Source organism: Mandrillus leucophaeus, unplaced genomic scaffold (genome assembly GCF_000951045.1).
Source record: "Mandrillus leucophaeus isolate KB7577 unplaced genomic scaffold, Mleu.le_1.0 Scaffold616, whole genome shotgun sequence".
Classification (NCBI taxonomy): Eukaryota; Metazoa; Chordata; class Mammalia; order Primates; family Cercopithecidae; genus Mandrillus; species Mandrillus leucophaeus.
This window is the reverse complement of record NW_012106653.1, coordinates 1,615,531-1,633,290: the sequence shown is the minus strand read 5'-3', so window position 1 is coordinate 1,633,290 and position 17,760 is coordinate 1,615,531. Positions and strand designations below refer to the sequence as shown.

The following is a 17,760-nucleotide window of genomic DNA, read 5'->3' as shown; positions in this document are numbered from 1 at the left end:
ATACATGCAGGATGAAAAACAATTTTTAAAGGATGCTTGAGTATAAGATACAAATTAAATTTCAATGCCTACAGATGTGTCATTCCATGATAACAGCCTTCTGCAATTTTTGTTAAAATTAATGTTCTCACACAAGTTTAAGTGGTTTCCTTTAGAAACTCCAGCAATATACCTCAAGGATAAATTTCCTTTTTCTTTCTTTTTTTTCCCTCCACTTTTATGCACCTGGAATAAATTATAGGTGAGAACTAACTTAGTTTTAAGAACTCTCCTGGCTTAATTATGTGAAAGAGTATTTAAAGCATTCTTTCTGTTAAACGTTAAAGTGCATTTCCATTTTAACATTAGCTGGAAAGTACAATGTTGGAAATATAATTCTAGTTTCAGTATATACTTTGAAAGTTTGGTTAGATTTATATTTGTGCTTTAACCAATCATATTTAAATTTCAAAGTCAAACTGCTGTTAATAAAGAAAAAATGAACTTCAAAACAAGAATTATTCTACCACATTTCACTGAAAAAATGCATTTTCACTACAACTCATTTCTTTTACGCTGGTTCAACTAGACTCTACTGTATTTTCATACTCTACAACTTTTGAAAGTCCATACGCATGATCTACATTTCATTAAGTATACTTCAGATATATTCTTTTGTGTCTCAAGGATTATTTAAACCATGTGTTGTGTGTTACTGTATTTAAAAATGACTCTTTAATCAAAATAACTTTAAAACAACTAATCCTCACTTAGGCTGGTCAGCTGAATCCACATCGTGGTCCAGGAAAAATAAATCTACTCTCAAGAATGCGAATGCAGACAACAATTAGACACAGATGTGAGCAAAATTAGTTACAGTTTACAAAATGCTACACTTCACATGCTTTTAGTTTTTTATGTGTAGTACAAGATTACAGTGCAGAAAGAAACATAGTCTTATAATGACTTATCTAAAAAGAACACCTATTTCTGATTGCTGTTGATTTCCTCTCATGTTTGATAATATCTCTGGAAGTTTCTGTGTTGCAAAGGTCTAAAACCACAATGTGTTTTGAAAATAATTAGGGATATTTCCATTCAAAAGAGAAAAATATTGTTTTATTGTTTGTAGAAAAGTGATGTGAGGCATTCAGTAAGTTCACATTTTCTGCTTTACACCTATAAACTTAGTATGTTTCTTGTCTTCCCCTAATCTGGTATTTTTAATTCAAATACTTCTATGAGTGCAAAAATATTTCCCGTAACATAACAAATGGTTATCTTATATTACAATCAAGTCATTTCACTTTAATGCTTTTTAAAACTCATTGTATAGGATACTCATAGTCGCATATTGACAGAGTTGTGAAAATACAAATAGCAACAAGCAGAACTTCTTAGAATTCGAATTCAAGAATCCTAAACTAGTAACTTTGACTTCTGATTAGTTAATGAGGTCTTTTAAGTTTGCCTTTTTTCTAATTAAATTTATAATTCTTCACAGATGTAACTTTTGTTGATGTTCAATTTGTCTCTCTCATTTTGTTAAACCTCACATAGTACTTCGCCAATCCATTGAATAGCCACATTAAATCTGTTAATACCATGCTCTTCAACCCCAGAAATTATTTCCAGAAGGCAAACTTGCTTTGAGAGATCATCAAACAAGACTTAAGGTACACATTTTATCACATTTTCCCTACCACAGAGCTCAGGATGCAGAGCAAAATTCATGACTTTTGCACTGTTTATTATACTTTGCTAAATTACAAATCAAAAGCATCTGACAGAAGATCATGCGTGAAGCCAAAAAGTTAATAATGTTCTGTGAAAAGTAAACTGTAAATGGAAAGGGATTCTAAATCTCAGCAGCACAGAGCAAATAAAATGTAGGTACTTGTCTAAATTATGGGTTTTCCATAGGCTTTTTTTTGCTTGCTAGAAGCAATTTTTATAAAATGACTATAATTTAAAACTTTTTTTTCAAACTGAAAAGAAATTTTCAAAGTGAAAGTACTGAGCTTATCTAAATAAATAGAGTTGGCAGGCAAGCTAGTTTTGTCCAACCACAGATCAACCTGAGTACTCCAAATTTGAAAGACAATGGCAATTTTCTCATCATAATGTATTTTATATATATAAAAAAATTTCCTTAGCCATAAATCTGTGTTTTAAGCAGGGTATATTCTTGCTAAAATTTCTCCTCAATCGATATCTCCAACTATGGCATCAGTGTTGTAATGAAAACTTAAATTTTAAAAATAAAACCCTAAACCTAAAATTGAAATGAAGTTCTAGGGAGATGTAGATGTTTTTTAAATGTTAACACTGTGTTTCCTTCTTTATCAAAGACTCCATAAAATAAATGCTTTAATACTACTGCTGATTATTTTAATGTAGTATACTACATTACTTTTTGCAATGCGTCGTTTAAAGAAAATGACAAAATAGAGTCCGCATGAAAAAACAAATAAGTATTTAAACCACATGGATGCTACCTATAGCTTTAAAGGATTGTTTTCAATATCAATTTATTTAAAATGTTGAATGAAATACTTTTGATATTTGATTAAACAAGTGGTTTTATTCTAGCTGCAAGTCTTTTTCTTCTTTACAATGTATTCTTATTCGATTTTCACAAATGGAAATTTTCTTCTGAGAAAATCATTTATCATGTCTATGAAACTCACACAGCAGTGGACTTCCATTTGGCCCTCTAAAACTGAACAGTGGCTCAATTAGGCTTCTATGTCTGTCACCGCAAAGAATGTTCAAAGATTGAAAATCCATGACTGCTTGCTCACTTACTGAACACTCTGGGCCTTGGGAGAACTCAAGCATGGAGAAAGTCAAATATCAAATATTTGATAATGCAAAAGCATGACTATACATGTGTGCATGTCCTTAGACCCCAGACTTGGCGGGGGCAGGGAAGACTCACGCAAGCATAAAATAAAACCTACTTTGAAAGACACATTATAAAAACAATCTCAAACCTATAAAACTACACTATGTGCTTACTATCAACTTTTTGTACCCCTTGCCATTTTAAGAAATAAAACACAAAAACGTTTGTCTAAATTCAATGACAGCTCTGAATTTATTGAATTCTTGCAAATGCTATGCTTAAATGTGTTCAAAAACTCCTCCCAAGAAATATAAACCCATGAGTCATTAACAATTCATATACTGATTTTGAATGGCAAATGTTTTAAATGATAATTCAAAAGTTTACAGATCTTGTTTTTAACTTCAAGGTCCAGTCAAGCCTTACAAAGTGTCAATAAGAGAAAAATACATTAATTGGGTAAATATTTGTTATATCACCTTTTGAAGATAAGTTTAATATAACGTTTAATTCATTTATTGAAGCAAAAAGATTTTCTTCCTTAAAAAGTGCTATCAATTTAACGTTATCTGTTGTCCTTTCAAATGTTAAATGCTTCATTTTTTCATATCAAAGTGTGTAAGAAAAGTTATTTATGTATTGCAATGAACATATATGTACCGCTTTATTCAATATCACACAAATATATTTGAGATTTGTGCAGCAATTCAGAAAAGAGATATGAAGTCATCTCCCTACAAGAATATGGTCCTGCATTATATTTATTTATCTAGAGCATAACAAAAGTAATTGTTAACAATTAATTTGTAATTCTCTCTTAATGATCCTAATCGCTCATAATTTGAAGGTTGAGAATTCTACTTCTAGGATGAAGCCCTGTGGCTCATAAAGTACTAGGTACAAAGTGTCATAATTTTCCCCATGCCATAATGTTTTTCTTTGAAAACAAATCAAAACAATAATAAAAGCGCTCCTGTTAGCTTGGGCTTTGCCCACAGGACAGCTGTTGTCAGTCACCACAATTTTTCAAACAGTCAGCTTGTACTTACAGCGCTTACATCTGCTGCATCCACCAGTTTAATGTGTTCCTTCGAATTTTCTGGGTTAGCAAACCTCCATTCCTGACATAGTTTTGCTCCTGGATTGGGACGCGCGAGGGCTCTCAGGCGCTCTGGTGCAGCCGCGGCGCTTCTGGGAGCGGAGCGCCTCTGCAGGGGAAAGCTCGGCGCAGGGGGCAGGCGCCTGGCCGCTGCCGCAGGCTCGGGCTGCCGAGCGACTGAGCGAAAACGCGTTCCCCAGGAAGAAACCCGCCACAGTGGACGGCAACAGGAAGGCTTAAAGTCGGAAGTGGCACTGGAGAGTTTCTACCTCGCCCCAAACTCGGAGCCATCAGCTCCCACCGTTCTGTTTGGTAACAGCTTTGCGCCCTGCGCTCCTTCCCCACCAAACAGCAGCCGCAGATAGCATCTGAGAACCCTAGACAAAGAAACAGCAGAATCTCATCCCTCGATTTGTTTGCGCAGCCTTGTAGGTCTGCCCATGGAGCCTCGGGGCTTTTTTTTTTCTTCTTCTTCTTCTTTTTTTTTTTTTGGTTTTTGCAACGCAAACCACAGCTATTCTCTTGTCCTAACCTTATTGGTTTAAATGCAACAATTGAAAGGATCACTGCTCTGTCTGACTCAACCTTGCTGCTTTAAAAAAAAAAAAAATTATTATGTAAATGAACGCGCCCCACGCTATCTGAATAAACAGCTGTGTGAGAATAACTTCTCTGAGACACGGTCAACACACACGCGTCCTCTTGCAACAGTAGTTACCAATTAAGATCTTTGGGAAGTAGTTACACGTTATCTTTTACACTTTTCCTAAACTTTTTTCAGGCCCTGAAACTTAGGGAATCCACTACTTTTCAGAATTTATTTCCCAACTAACGTACCTACTACTGAAACAGGTCTGGGGGAAATAAAAAACTAGAATGGCCATTTCCCTTTAAGTAGAAAGCGAAAAAGCAAACGTGCAAGCTATTATCAGTTTAATAATGAAAGTCTGAAGGATGAATCCTAAATGATTTCTAGAATGGCAAGTCTTCGGTGAATAATTCCTTGGATATGAACCAGATAATGTTTCAGTGGTAATATTTTAAAATGATTTTTGGAAAAGCTTCATGTTATCTAGAACTCTTTCTTTACAGTTTATTCTTTAAAAAAATTCTTACCTCAGAATCTATGCATGACAGTGTATAACACTCACCTAAAGAGCTGAGCTTCAGTTAAGATATGTTTTATGCAGATACATGACTTTGGTGCTAAGACTTAACCGTTATGTAGATTTCATATATTCAAAGAAGGCATCGTTTGTTTATTTTGATGCTAGTCACTGATTGTAACCAATTTTGTGCTCTAAAATAAAATCTTTATACCCATTGGAGTTTTCTTAAAACTGTTTTGTCATCACCCATAGAATACTATTCTACTTATTAGGTTTTTTATTTTAAAAAAAAAAGCATCCTCATTTTTTAGGCGCTTGATAGATGTGAAAAAATTTTTTAAAATCACAACTTTTTGCATGACTTTATAATACATTTCCAGATCATCAACTAATAAAACACATAGACACAATCATAACTTTATATTGCTAATATGTAAATGAAAGCACCATTCCGATGAAAACAAAAAATTAAAAAGCTGCTAATGACCAAAATTTAATACAGACTTCCCCCCAACCGCCGAAAGTATGCCAGTCTGAATTCCTCAGAAAAGAACACTTTGTCAAACATAGGCTACAGCTTAAACTGCAAACTCACCTAGGATTTCATTTTGTATAGTACCAGCAAGGAATCATGGGCTAGTCATCTACCATATTTGGGAAGCCAGGTCAAGAAACAGTTGATTGCTATTGGATCTGTTCATATATGCAGCAGAAATAGAATTATGTTACCACCTACTGCACTTTCTCAGACCAGAAGTATCAGTTATTCAATATACTAAAGTATATATGCAGAAAATAAATACAACTTGTAATGGAGATTTCCAGCATTGTCAGATAAAATGTAATGTTATGGTAATTCAATCTATGATATCAAACAGTAAATACTTTTGCAACCACATTTATTTCTAAGCTCTATAAAATCTAAAATTTGAGGTGGTGGTTGGAGAATTAAACAATGTTTGAAATTTTACATTTAGCTGTTGTATTCATGCTTCCAATTGTTTAAAAATTATTTTAGACATAAGAGAGTAAGAAATTATTTTTCTAATCCATGAAAGATTACACTGACAAATCCAGAATATAAGAACTATACAAAATCAAAACAGTGGGAATATTATGTAAAGTGTGTCACATTTATATACAAGTTACTTGCCCACATTATAGTTAAATGTATCATATTATATGTTTTTATGTTGAAATTTAATTTGTATTTATATAACCAAATGAAATATTAAATAAATGATGCATGTAATTATGAAGAAAATTAGTGAAAGTATGATGAATGTAATGTGACCACTAATTGATGTGATACAGCTCATGCTACATAATTATGTAACAAAGAGCTCAGTCACTGACTAAAAGTAATATCCATGTGCATATTTACTACTTTTATGGAGTTTCATTTTCCTGAAGCAAAATTAGATGGATTAAAAACAATCACGTTTACCCATAAATTGTGTATGGTTACTACTTCTGAATATCCAATATATAATAATTACTATCGCATAAAATTTAAACCAAAAGTAAGTTATCCTATGATAAACAGCCACATTTAAGCTATTAATGACACCCAGTTTGTAGTGTATTGATAGCCTCCTATTTCTAAATCTTCACCAACTATAACTATATTATGTAACTTAACCATACCCTTTAAGGACTAAATTGTTCCCTAAATACAGTCATACATATAACTACAAAATTTAGGAAAATGTGTTGAACATTGCTACTAGTAAAAGGTAATAGAAGAAAGCATTGTTATTTCATATTTGCCATGGAAATCTCAATACATAAATGTATGAAAAGGAATTTTAAATTTTTCCCATATGCTTTTTCCCCAATAAAAAAATACATAATTTTATCTGGAAAGGGAAAATACTTGAAATATTCAACTGTAATGAAATGTTTGGAAACCCTCAAGGAGACAATATCTTTCACAGGCTGTATCGCCAACCAGGTTTTATCTGACAGAGCCAGCTGTTGCCTAGATACCTGCCTGGTTATGTGGAGGAAATCTTCAATTTTGGTAGAAGAGTTTAGTGTTTTAGGTTAAGGGCATGATAAAAAAGATACGCATATATATATATATGTATATATACATGATATTTACATTACATTTGTAATATTAAAACATATTACAAATGTTATTTTTATATATGTATATATATGAGAGAGAGACAAGGACAGATACAAGGAACTCATTACAACAATCTAAAAGGTAACTTGGACTTTTCTAAAACTTCATGAGTAAACAATTGATTAATCAAATTAAGTATAACAAACACTGAGAAAACAAAGGATAAAATATGAGTATCCCTTTTCCTTTTCATTCCAATAATGAAAATAAAGCTATTTTACAGTTTTGAAGTTGTCAATAAATGAGGCACTTTGAAGTTATTTTTCTTCTATTTGTGTTTACTTTGAAATAACTTTAGAAGTCAGCATGCATGCTATTACCTGGTCCAAAAGTTTACTAATCTCTTTGTTTCTATGCTTTTTATGAGATGATTATTTCTCAAAAATAACAGTACAGTAAGTTGCAAAATATAACCAGCACTTAAAGACTAACGCATTTTCTTAAAAAAGCAAAATCCTAGCCATTATTTCTTCCACATGATTAAAATCAATATGTGAAAGTATTCAACATTTTGTAATTCAGACTGTTCAAAGTAGAATGGCAAATAGAGTATCCCAAAATACTATACTTCCAGTCTTCCTGGTTTCATATAAATTTATTTTTCTTGTGGTCCATGCCATGGCACTACCTCCCTGGCTTCTTTATGGAGCCTTTGGAACCGTGTCTGGATGGCTGACACTATGATCCTTGCTGGCATTTGGAGTGGTCACTTCCATGACCTGCTCTTTCCCCACCAGCACGAGACCTACAATGAGGGTCCTGCTCCCAGGAGCCTTCTGCTGAAATGTAACCAAGTAAAACATCCTCTATTTATTTTAAGAATGATATTAAACCTGCCAAATTGAAGGTCTACCACTATTTTGTGAAATGTTTTCCATTCAAACTCCAACATGATTAGCTTTTAACAGTAAAGTTAAGGAGGTAATTAACTATTAGCTGTACCATGGAAAATTATTTTAATACACATTAAAGTCTTTATACCAACACAATATGAAAATATAACCTATTTCCTGACTTCCTAAAGAGCACGTTTATTATTACATATTAATAATAACATTTATTTATGTAGGGTGGGAAACTTGTTATCCTATGTGGTAATGACTGCCTATCGGATTTTTTTTTTTAAAGTATTATTCTTAATAGAAACTTTGAGCAGCACTTCTTGAAACTAATAGTGATAGCAAGGGCAGTGGCAGATTTTTAAGGAAAGGGGATGAGATAATATATACACTTAAACAAAATGACAAAACAGGTTTCCTCTTATAAAATCAACTGATTTTCCAAAATGGCAAACAGTTACTTTTTCTTCCTTCTGCCAAAAAATATATAAATAATTGGTCCTGGAAGCATATGTTTAATCTCAGCGATGTTATTTTGCTTTCTCATGCTGTAAAATGGGTTTCTGTTGACAGGAAACAACCTAGAAAACCCAGGTTGTTTCTTCTTGAAGATTTTTTCCTCTAAGCCATGGGCAAAACCAATCTTGTCAGTGCCTCCCAAAACATGTAAAAGGATCTGGAAATTTGCTTTGTGTTTTTCAGATTTCATGACAGCTGAGTTCACAGTTTTTAAATTCTTTGGAAACAATGAATAGCTCATGGAGGAAAGACGGGAATTAGCATTAAGAAGTGCTTACTACATGCCAGGCACTGCGCTAGGCATTTTATATTTTTGTGAATCCTGATTTTTTTAAGTATGAGTGATTTTTCCCTCACTATTTGTTCTGGAACCTGCCTCATTTTTCTAGCACCATCAAAGTCACTTCTAAACGGTAGATGGAGCAACGGGACATTAATGTCTCCTCATTGTATCATCATTTTGAAGCAAGGTGATAGCCCATAAAGTTAACAAAAATCCAGAAAAATGTGTGATATTTGAAATGATACATATTGTTATATACCAAAATAATATATTCAACATGGAAGAGAAAAAAATCACTATATAGTAGCTGATTATTTCTGAGCATATACTGCAAGCAGATTCAAAAATAAAAGCACATTAAATGGTCAATAGAGAAAAAATCCTTGAACTTGAAATGCTCAAATCAGGAGATATGGGACTTTTCTCCTTACATCTTCAAAAAGGTTAATTATTTTCCCAGAGATTATAAATATCCCAACTTATTCTTTATATTGAAAAGCAGAGTTCAAGTTTACAACAAACAATTATATGCATGTCTTGTTTCATAGTTATATCAATTTATTACATTTTACCTTTCTTAATTTCAGTTATCCAGTATGATGTGCTTTGTTTTTAATAGTTATTATATCATAAACACTTGATTTATTCACTGAGGAAATAATTATAGTAAAAGTGCACTCCACATTTCCTGATGCATTTGGATGTATAGTTTAATTATTCAAAATCAAGAAGTTCCATTATTACTAAAAAGCAATTCCCAGAGATTGGGGAGAGGGAGCCCCCAAACCTAACAACCTATAGAATTTTTTTCTTCCTTCAAGCAGCATTAATTTTTTCCTCCTCCAGTCTCCCAAATCGGAAAGAAAAGAAAAGAAAAAAAAAAAAAAGAGTAACCTCTAAAGCTGTTTTAGACAGAAGGTCACAATTCAAAGGATCAGTAACTTAATCCACTGTGCACTACAATCACATTGCTATTGGAAACACAACCAGAAGCACCATTATTCTAGAAGTTTTTATTAAGCAATGTCAATAGGTATACAACCTGGAGGTTTGTCTCTACTGTAAGGTTTATCTAGATTCATACTTGCAAGCGATCAAATTACCTTGGGTCCTTGGGTTTTACTTTAGTATACTATGGTGTGAAGGAAAAAAAGTAGACTCTATAACACATACTAAGGAAAACAATAGCTTCAGTTTGTTCAAATACTTAAAACAGAAATCCTTTCTGCAACCCAAATGTAAGTACGATTAAACATTTTGTGGTCTTCAGATACTCATAATTAAGAGGAATGCTTGTTTTAGATGGTTTAATATTTGGGGTATTATACTGATTATTGAAATATGTGATTCATGTTCTTTCAAAAAATATAAACCTGGAAAGTATCCTCTGCCTCTTTCAGGGATTATGTTTTAATATTATCAATGATCTGGTTCACCTGAAATACAGAGTAAAGCAAAGCTAAGGATCTCGGAATTTTGAGTTAGTATGTTTTAAATGTGGAAGATTCTTTAAAACAACACCCTGGTTGATAGAGAGTACAGGCTGGTGGCTTGTTTTTTTAATCAATACAAGGAGAAACAAATAGTTTACCAAGAGGTCACAGTGCCCATAGAGGAGCCCTCTGCTGCACGATTATCATTGACAACCTCTGCTGAAAGATCTGCAAGCCCCCATTAGCTTCGGCCTCTCGGGATTGCTGTTCACTTTCCTTCCTGTCCTTCCCTGAGAGGAGGATTTTCCCTGCTTGTAGAGAGTGGATGCAGGGGAATGGGTAAGGAGAAGGTGAAGGAGGGACAGGACAAAAACAAAGTAAAAAAAAAAAAAAAGAATTTGCTATTCAAAACAATGATCCAAAAACCTGCCCAAGAATCCCAGCCTTTTTAAAAGAATGACAGCCTTTGACTTAGAAATTCTAAAGGAAAAAGACAATGTTTTCAGATATGCAGACTCCATGCATTTTAAATTTGCAGTATCGTCATAGTATACCTGTCTCTTTTAGGATAAATTGTATTTGATAAACCTAAAAATGGACACAAATATGGATGACTGAACTCACCACAAATAAATGTATTCATGAATAATTATTGAAGACTATTAAACAGGAGGGCCCACACCTTTAAGCTCTGTATTTAGAATTTTCCAAAATTATGCCTATTATCAACCCATGAATGACTTACACGTGAAAAGGAAAAAAAATTAGACATTTCACATTAAGATCTTCTTAAGGTTGGGTGCGGTGGCTCACCCCTGAAATCCCAGCACTTTGGGAGGTCAAGGCAGGCAGATCACAAGGTCAGGAGTTGGAGACCAGCCTGACCAACATTGTGAAACCCCATCTCTACTAAAAATAAAAATTAAAAAAATTATCCGGGCGTGGTGGCACGCACCTGTAATCCCAGCTACTCAGGAGGCTGAGGCAGGAGAATTGCTTGAACCAGGGAGGCGGAGGTTGCAGTGAGACCAGATCACGCCATTGCTCTTCAGCTTGGTGACAGAGCTAGACTCCATCTCAAAAAAAAAAAAAAAAAAAAATCTTCTTAAAGCAATATATGGCAACCCTGATTTCCTATTCCATTTTTGTATATTCTTGGATTTTGTGTCTATCATTATTCAGGGTTGAAATGCTATTCTTTTCCTTAAGTGTGTAGAATTATTAACATCTCTCTCTAGTCAAGGGTACTATTCACCAGATTAAAACAAATGCACCAGAGATTCAAGTGAATTCTAATTCTGGTTTCAACATGGGCTTTCTCTATGTCCTTTGTTGTCACAGTACTAATTCTCTCAATTTATAATTTATGACTAGCTAGCTATTAAATGGATGCAGTGGTACACACCTTACCAAAATGGTATGTGGATGAAAATGTTTACTGCTATGGTAAAGCTCCCATGGAGAAAAAAAAAATAGCAACAGAAAAGTTAATTTCAAATCAATTTAATTGAATGAGTGTGGAATGAGTGCTTAAACAGGGCATAGTTTCCAGGGTTTAGCACATAGGATGTGCTTGGTGAATGTTATTAAATTAATTAATACATGCACACAAGGCTACTTGAGGGAACATGGCCCTGGTTTGTGAAAGAAAAATGATTTCCTTGAATTTCCTTTGCTTTCATTTTCTTTTTTCTTACAGATTGTTATATTTTCCTTCCACTGAAAACTTTAAAGCTGGACTGGCTAGGGCATTATCATTATAGGAATATTAATTTCATTTTATGTACAAAAATATTGAAAATAATTTATGGGACAAAATTGAGTCCTTAAAAACTGTGCTAGGAATTTGCCATCCTGACAACAGGGAGTGACCAAACAGCAAGGAAATTAAGGTATTAGAACAGACTTGAAATCACTGTATTCATATGATGTATGTATTTAAACGGAACAGGAAAAAGGAATAAAAAGTTCAGTTTTAGGCTAAAAAAAAAGCCACCATCTACTGCATTCTAGCTATGTCATATTCTTCCCTAAGTATACTGTTATCTTAATACCAGTTCATATTTCCCTTTTAAATTCCTAACCAAAATAAACAGAAAAATTAATTTAAAAATGTAAAAGAGTACTCAATAGGATGAAAGTATATTTAAAGAAACCCTACATGTCCTGCCTTTCAGAAATAGTTCATTGTAGGTGTGTCCACACCACCATCATTTTTAAATTTTGCAGCTTATAGATGGTTCAGAAATCTAACCAACAAAGTTAGTCAGCTGGTCTGTCAGCTAGTAATCAGTCACTCAATAAATATTTATCATGCATCTAGTATGTGCCAGGTACTACGGGCATAGATGAAACAGTAAACAAGGCAGACGGAATTCCCACACTTAAGGAAATTATGTGTGCATAGAAGTATAAATAAATGAAAAGATGGCTGACTGAACATATGCATTCATTTTTGCTTTCTCTATAAATCCCCTAGAGCACCAGTAAAGAGTTTTTTCTAAGACATAAATCCCCAAGAATGAAGAAAAGCAGGTAATAGGAAAACAGTAACACATTTCAATTAATTATTTAATTAATTTAGAGACAGGTTCTCCCTCTGTCACCCAGACTGGGGTGCAGTGATGCAATCATGGCTGTCTGCATCCTTGACTTGGCAGGCTCAACCAATCCTCCTGCCTCAGCCTCTGAGTAGCTGAGACTACAGGCACTTGCCACCATGCCTAGCTATTTTTTTTTTTTTTTTTTTTTTAAATTTTAGGTAGATAGTCACTCTATTGCCCAGACAGGTCTCAAACTCCTGAGCTCAAGCGATGCTCCCACCTTGGCCTCCCAAAGTGCTGGGATTATAGGCATGAGACACTACACTCAGCCTTAACAAATTTTAAAAGTAGGGGAAAAAAATCTAAACCATGCAGAACATTAGTAACTCACTTAGCAGATATGAGAAAGCTGAATCCTAAGTTGGCAGTAAGGAAAGCTGAAAAGCAATCCAGCTTACACCACCCAACTCCTCCCATCCCCAACATCTTAGCAATCGATGATACCAGGTACTTCTGCAAGTGGAGGTACAAGTATGGCTACCATAAGGAGGATAGGGTACAAGTCAGTATAAGATGCAGTAAGACCCTTTTCTCCACTCTACATAGTCAGCTCTACATAGTCAGTAAAACAAGTAGACTATGGATTGTAGGAGAAGCCCTGGTGTGTGCTGAAGAAGCAGGCACCATTTTGATAATAGGCAGATTATAAAACACTCATGCTGAATGTTGGAATAACTGCCCCTGCTACCTTCCTCCCTTCCTCCATAACTTTTCCTCATTAGGGTTCCCAGAACACTGTCAGCCTGTGATCATCCAGGCAGGAGCCTGAATTGGTTTCAGTAAGTATTCAGACCAGCCCCAAAGGAACGATATAAATCGCTTATATCTGGGGACCTCCTAAGGAGAGAACTCAATCTGATCACTCCAAAGTAAAAACTACGGGCAACAAGTCATTTAACTAAAGTAAAAACCATGGGCAACAAGTCATTTACAAAGTTAATGCCCTACTCTTAAATATAAGCCAACAGTTAAGAATTATGAAGAGTCTGAGGAAAGCTTCTCAAGAAATGTAGAAACCAATGAAAAGAAAAGCAACTTGCAGGAAACAGAGATCAAAGAAAAGCAAATGTCAAAAAAACAAAAATAAACTCCCATTAATATGAAACGAGAAATAAGAGAAGATACTGAAGCCATGAAACAAGATAAGAAAACAAAAATAATTTTTTTTTCTTTTAAAAGAACATCTAACAGCAAAAAGGAGCCCTTCGAAATAAAAAGTAAGATAACTGGAAAATAAAATTCGAAAAGATTTGAAAATAAAATTGTTGAATTCTCCCAGAGAAGAGAGTAAGAAGAGATGGAAAATAGAGAAGTATAGAAAATATAAGAAAATGAGAAGTTATAGTTCTGGTTGTCCAACACCCAGATAACTAGAGTTTCAGAAAGAGAGGAGGGACAATAAAGGCTAAAATTTAGGTCAATAATTCTAAGATATTTCCTAGGGCATGAGTTTTCGGATTGAAAGAGCTCAATGATTAACTAACAAAAAGAATAAAAACAATTCACACCAATGGATATTATTTGGAAATTTCAGAACACAAAAAAGATGGCCCCTACAAACTCCTAGAGAGAAAAAACAGACCACATACAAAGCCTAGGTCATGACTTGAGACTTCTCAATTGGAACATGTATTTCTAGAAGGTAGTAAAGCAATGGCCTCAAATTCCTAGATGACAAATAATTCCCAGCCTACTAAACTTTGTAAGTAGGAAAATTAAATATTTCAATTAAATTTAAAACATTTTCAGACAAGTGAATTCTCAAAAAGTTAACTTTCCAATCAGGTTGATTTCCCAATCCTTTCTCAGGAAGCTAACAGAGGGTGTGTTCCATTAAATTTAGGAAGCAAACCTCCTTTACAAACTAGATAATCCAAATAGGAGAAAGATGAATATAATTTCTGGTGCTTATGGAAAAGGAAATTCTAGAATGATAGTTATGCCCTAGCCATGACAGTCCAAACTGGAGAAGGTCAGAAGGCTCCACGAACACTTCCATGAAGATGAGGGAATTGATAAAATAACAGATACATCTGAACATATGCAAAGAAGAGGGAAACAAATAGAGAAGAGCACAGAATTGAATTATTAAAAGGACTCAACTTAATTCAACAACACATCAAAAAGATTATACACCATGACCAAGTGAGGGTTATCTCTATGATTCAAGGTTGATTTAACATTTCAAGTCAATAAATATGATACACCACATTAAAAGAATGACACTTCAAAAGCACTGATCACCTCAACAGGTACAAGAATAACATTTAACAAAGTTCAACATTCTCTCATGGTAAAAATTCTCAATGAAATAGGTATAGAAGGCAATTTCCTCAACATAATAAAGGCCATTTATAAAAGGCCTACAGCTAACATTATAATCAATGAAGAAAACCTAAAGGCTTTTCCTCTAAGATCTGGTACAAGGCAAGGATCCCCATTCTCAACATACCACCTCTGTTCAAAATAGTACTGGAAGTATTCACAAGAGCAGTCAGAGAAGAAAGATAAATAGAGGGTATCAAACTTGGAAAGGAAGAAGTAAAAAGTATTTCTGTTTGCTGGTGATATGATGCTATATGTAGAAAACCCCTTAAAGACTCCACAAAAAAAAGTTAGAACCAATCAATTAATTCAGTAAAGTGGTAGGATACAAAATCAGCAAGTAAATATCAGCTGCATTTTTTATGCTAATAATAATCTATTTGAAAAAGAAATCAAGAAAGCAATTTCATTTACAATAGCATCAAAAAGAATGAAATGCTTAGAAACAAATTTAACTAAGGAAGTAAAAGATCTGTGCATTGAAAATTATATGAAACATTGATGAAAGAAATTAAGAAGACACAAATAAATGAAAAGGTATCTTGTGTTTGTGGATTGGAAGGATAAATATTGTTAAAATGTCCATACTACTCAAAGCAACTTACACATTCAATATGATTCTTGTCAAAATTGTAATGGCATTTTCCCCAGAAATAGTGAAAAACAATTCTAAAATTTATATAGAACCACAAAAGTCTCCAAATAGCCAAAACAATTTTGAGAAAGAAAAGCAAAGTTGGAGGCATCACACATCCTGATTTCAAAGTATATTACAAAGTTATAATAATCAAAAGAACATGGTACTGGCCTGAAAACAGACACATAAACCAGTGGAACAGGATAGAGAGTCCAGAAATAAACCCAAGCACATATGGTCAACTAATTTTCAACAAGACCACCAATAAGACCAATAAGGAAAGGACAGTCTCTTCAATAAATGGTCCTGGGAAAGCTGGATATCCATATGCAAAAGAATAAAACTGAATTCTTATCTTAGACCAGACACACAAAAAAACTCCAAATGGATTAAAGATCTAAATGTAAGACTTGATACCATACAAATCCTGGAAGAAAACAGCAGAAAAACTCCTTGACATTGGTCTTGGTGATGATTTTTTTGGAAAGGACAAAAAAGGCAAAGGCAATAAAAGCAAAAATAAACAAGTGGGACTACATTAAACTAAAAGCTCTGCACAACAGATAAAACAATCAGTAAAATGAAAAGGCAGCCTACGGATAGGGAGAAAATATTCACAAACCATATATCTGATAATTGGTTAATATCCAAAATATAAGACGTTCACATAACTCAATAGGAAAATAACGAAGAACCCAATTAAAAAATGAGCAGAGGACCTAAACAGACATTTTTCAAAAACAGACATACAAATGGCCAACATGTATATAAAATAATAAACATCACTAATCATCGGGGAAATGCAAGTCAAAACCACAACAAGATATCACCTTACACCTGTTAGGACATCTATTACCAAAAAGTCAAGAAATAACAAGTGTCGATGAAAGTGTGGAGAAAAGGAAACCTTTGTAGGCTATTGATGAGAATGTAAGGTGGTACAACCATTGTGGAAAACAGTATGAAAGTTCCTCAGAAAATTAAAAATAGTACTGCCATATGAATAGAATCGCCATATGACCTAGCAATCCGTTTGCTGGGTATACAACCAAATAAAATGAAATTACCACCTTGTAGACATATCTGCACTCCCATGTTCATTGCAGCGTTATTCACAATAGCCAAGCCATAGAAACAACTTCAGTGTCCATTGACAGATAATGAATAAAGAAACTGTAGTATATATACACAATGGAGTATAATTCAGCCTTAAAAAAAGTAATCCTGTTATTTTCAACAACTTTGAGCAAATTATACTAAGTGAAATAAGCCAGACACAGAAAGTTAACTACTGCATAATCTTATTTATATATGGAATATTTTCTTTAAAAGTCAAATGCATAGAAAGAGTAGAATGTGGTTACCAGGGGCAAGGAAGGGGAGGAAACCGGGAGAGGTAGGTGAAGGGTGTAGGTGAAAGCTTGTAGTTCTATAGGATGAACAAGTCTAGACATCTAGTGTATAGCTTGAATACTACAGTCAATTATATTACATTGTATACTGAAAATTTGCAGAGAGTAGGTTTTAGATACTCTACTACAAAACAAACAAAAAGTAACTAGAGAAGATGATGAATAGATTAATTTGACTACAGTAATCGTTTCACTATATATGTGCCTATCAAAATATCATGTTGTACATCTTAAATATGTATAATTTTTAAAAATGGGAATACTACCTCATGCTAGAAGAGCTTACATACAGGGGGAGTAATGTAAATTCCAAACATTGATCCAACAAAAATCAGGATATACGCATCCTGGAAGAAAGGCAGGACTGGCAGTATTTGTGTACGAATGTGTTGGGGGTGGGAGTGAGATGAAGGAGACAAATCCTCATCTTCCATGGTGACAAGTCAACAAATAACATCTAAAACATGAAAGATCAACAAAGAACAGCATAACAAAAATTCAGCTGAAAAATGAGAAGCGTTTTTCTCTGGGTAGGGGAAA

General features: G+C 33.9%; 1 protein-coding gene across 4 annotated transcripts in view; it reads right to left on the bottom strand.

Annotated features, from left to right (window-relative positions):
• Nucleotides 1–17,760, bottom strand: part of EYA1 (EYA transcriptional coactivator and phosphatase 1) — a 346,385-nt gene that overhangs the window by 161,436 nt on the left and 167,189 nt on the right. For 3 of the 4 annotated variants that reach the window (XM_012000093.1, XM_012000094.1, XM_012000097.1), the window contains exon 1: nt 3,877–4,488. The exons of the other annotated variant lie outside the window; for it this stretch is intronic. The gene's annotated coding sequence lies outside the window, so the exon portion shown is untranslated. Of the gene's footprint in view, nt 1–3,876; nt 4,489–17,760 lie in introns of those variants that run through there. 4 annotated transcript variants of the gene reach the window in all.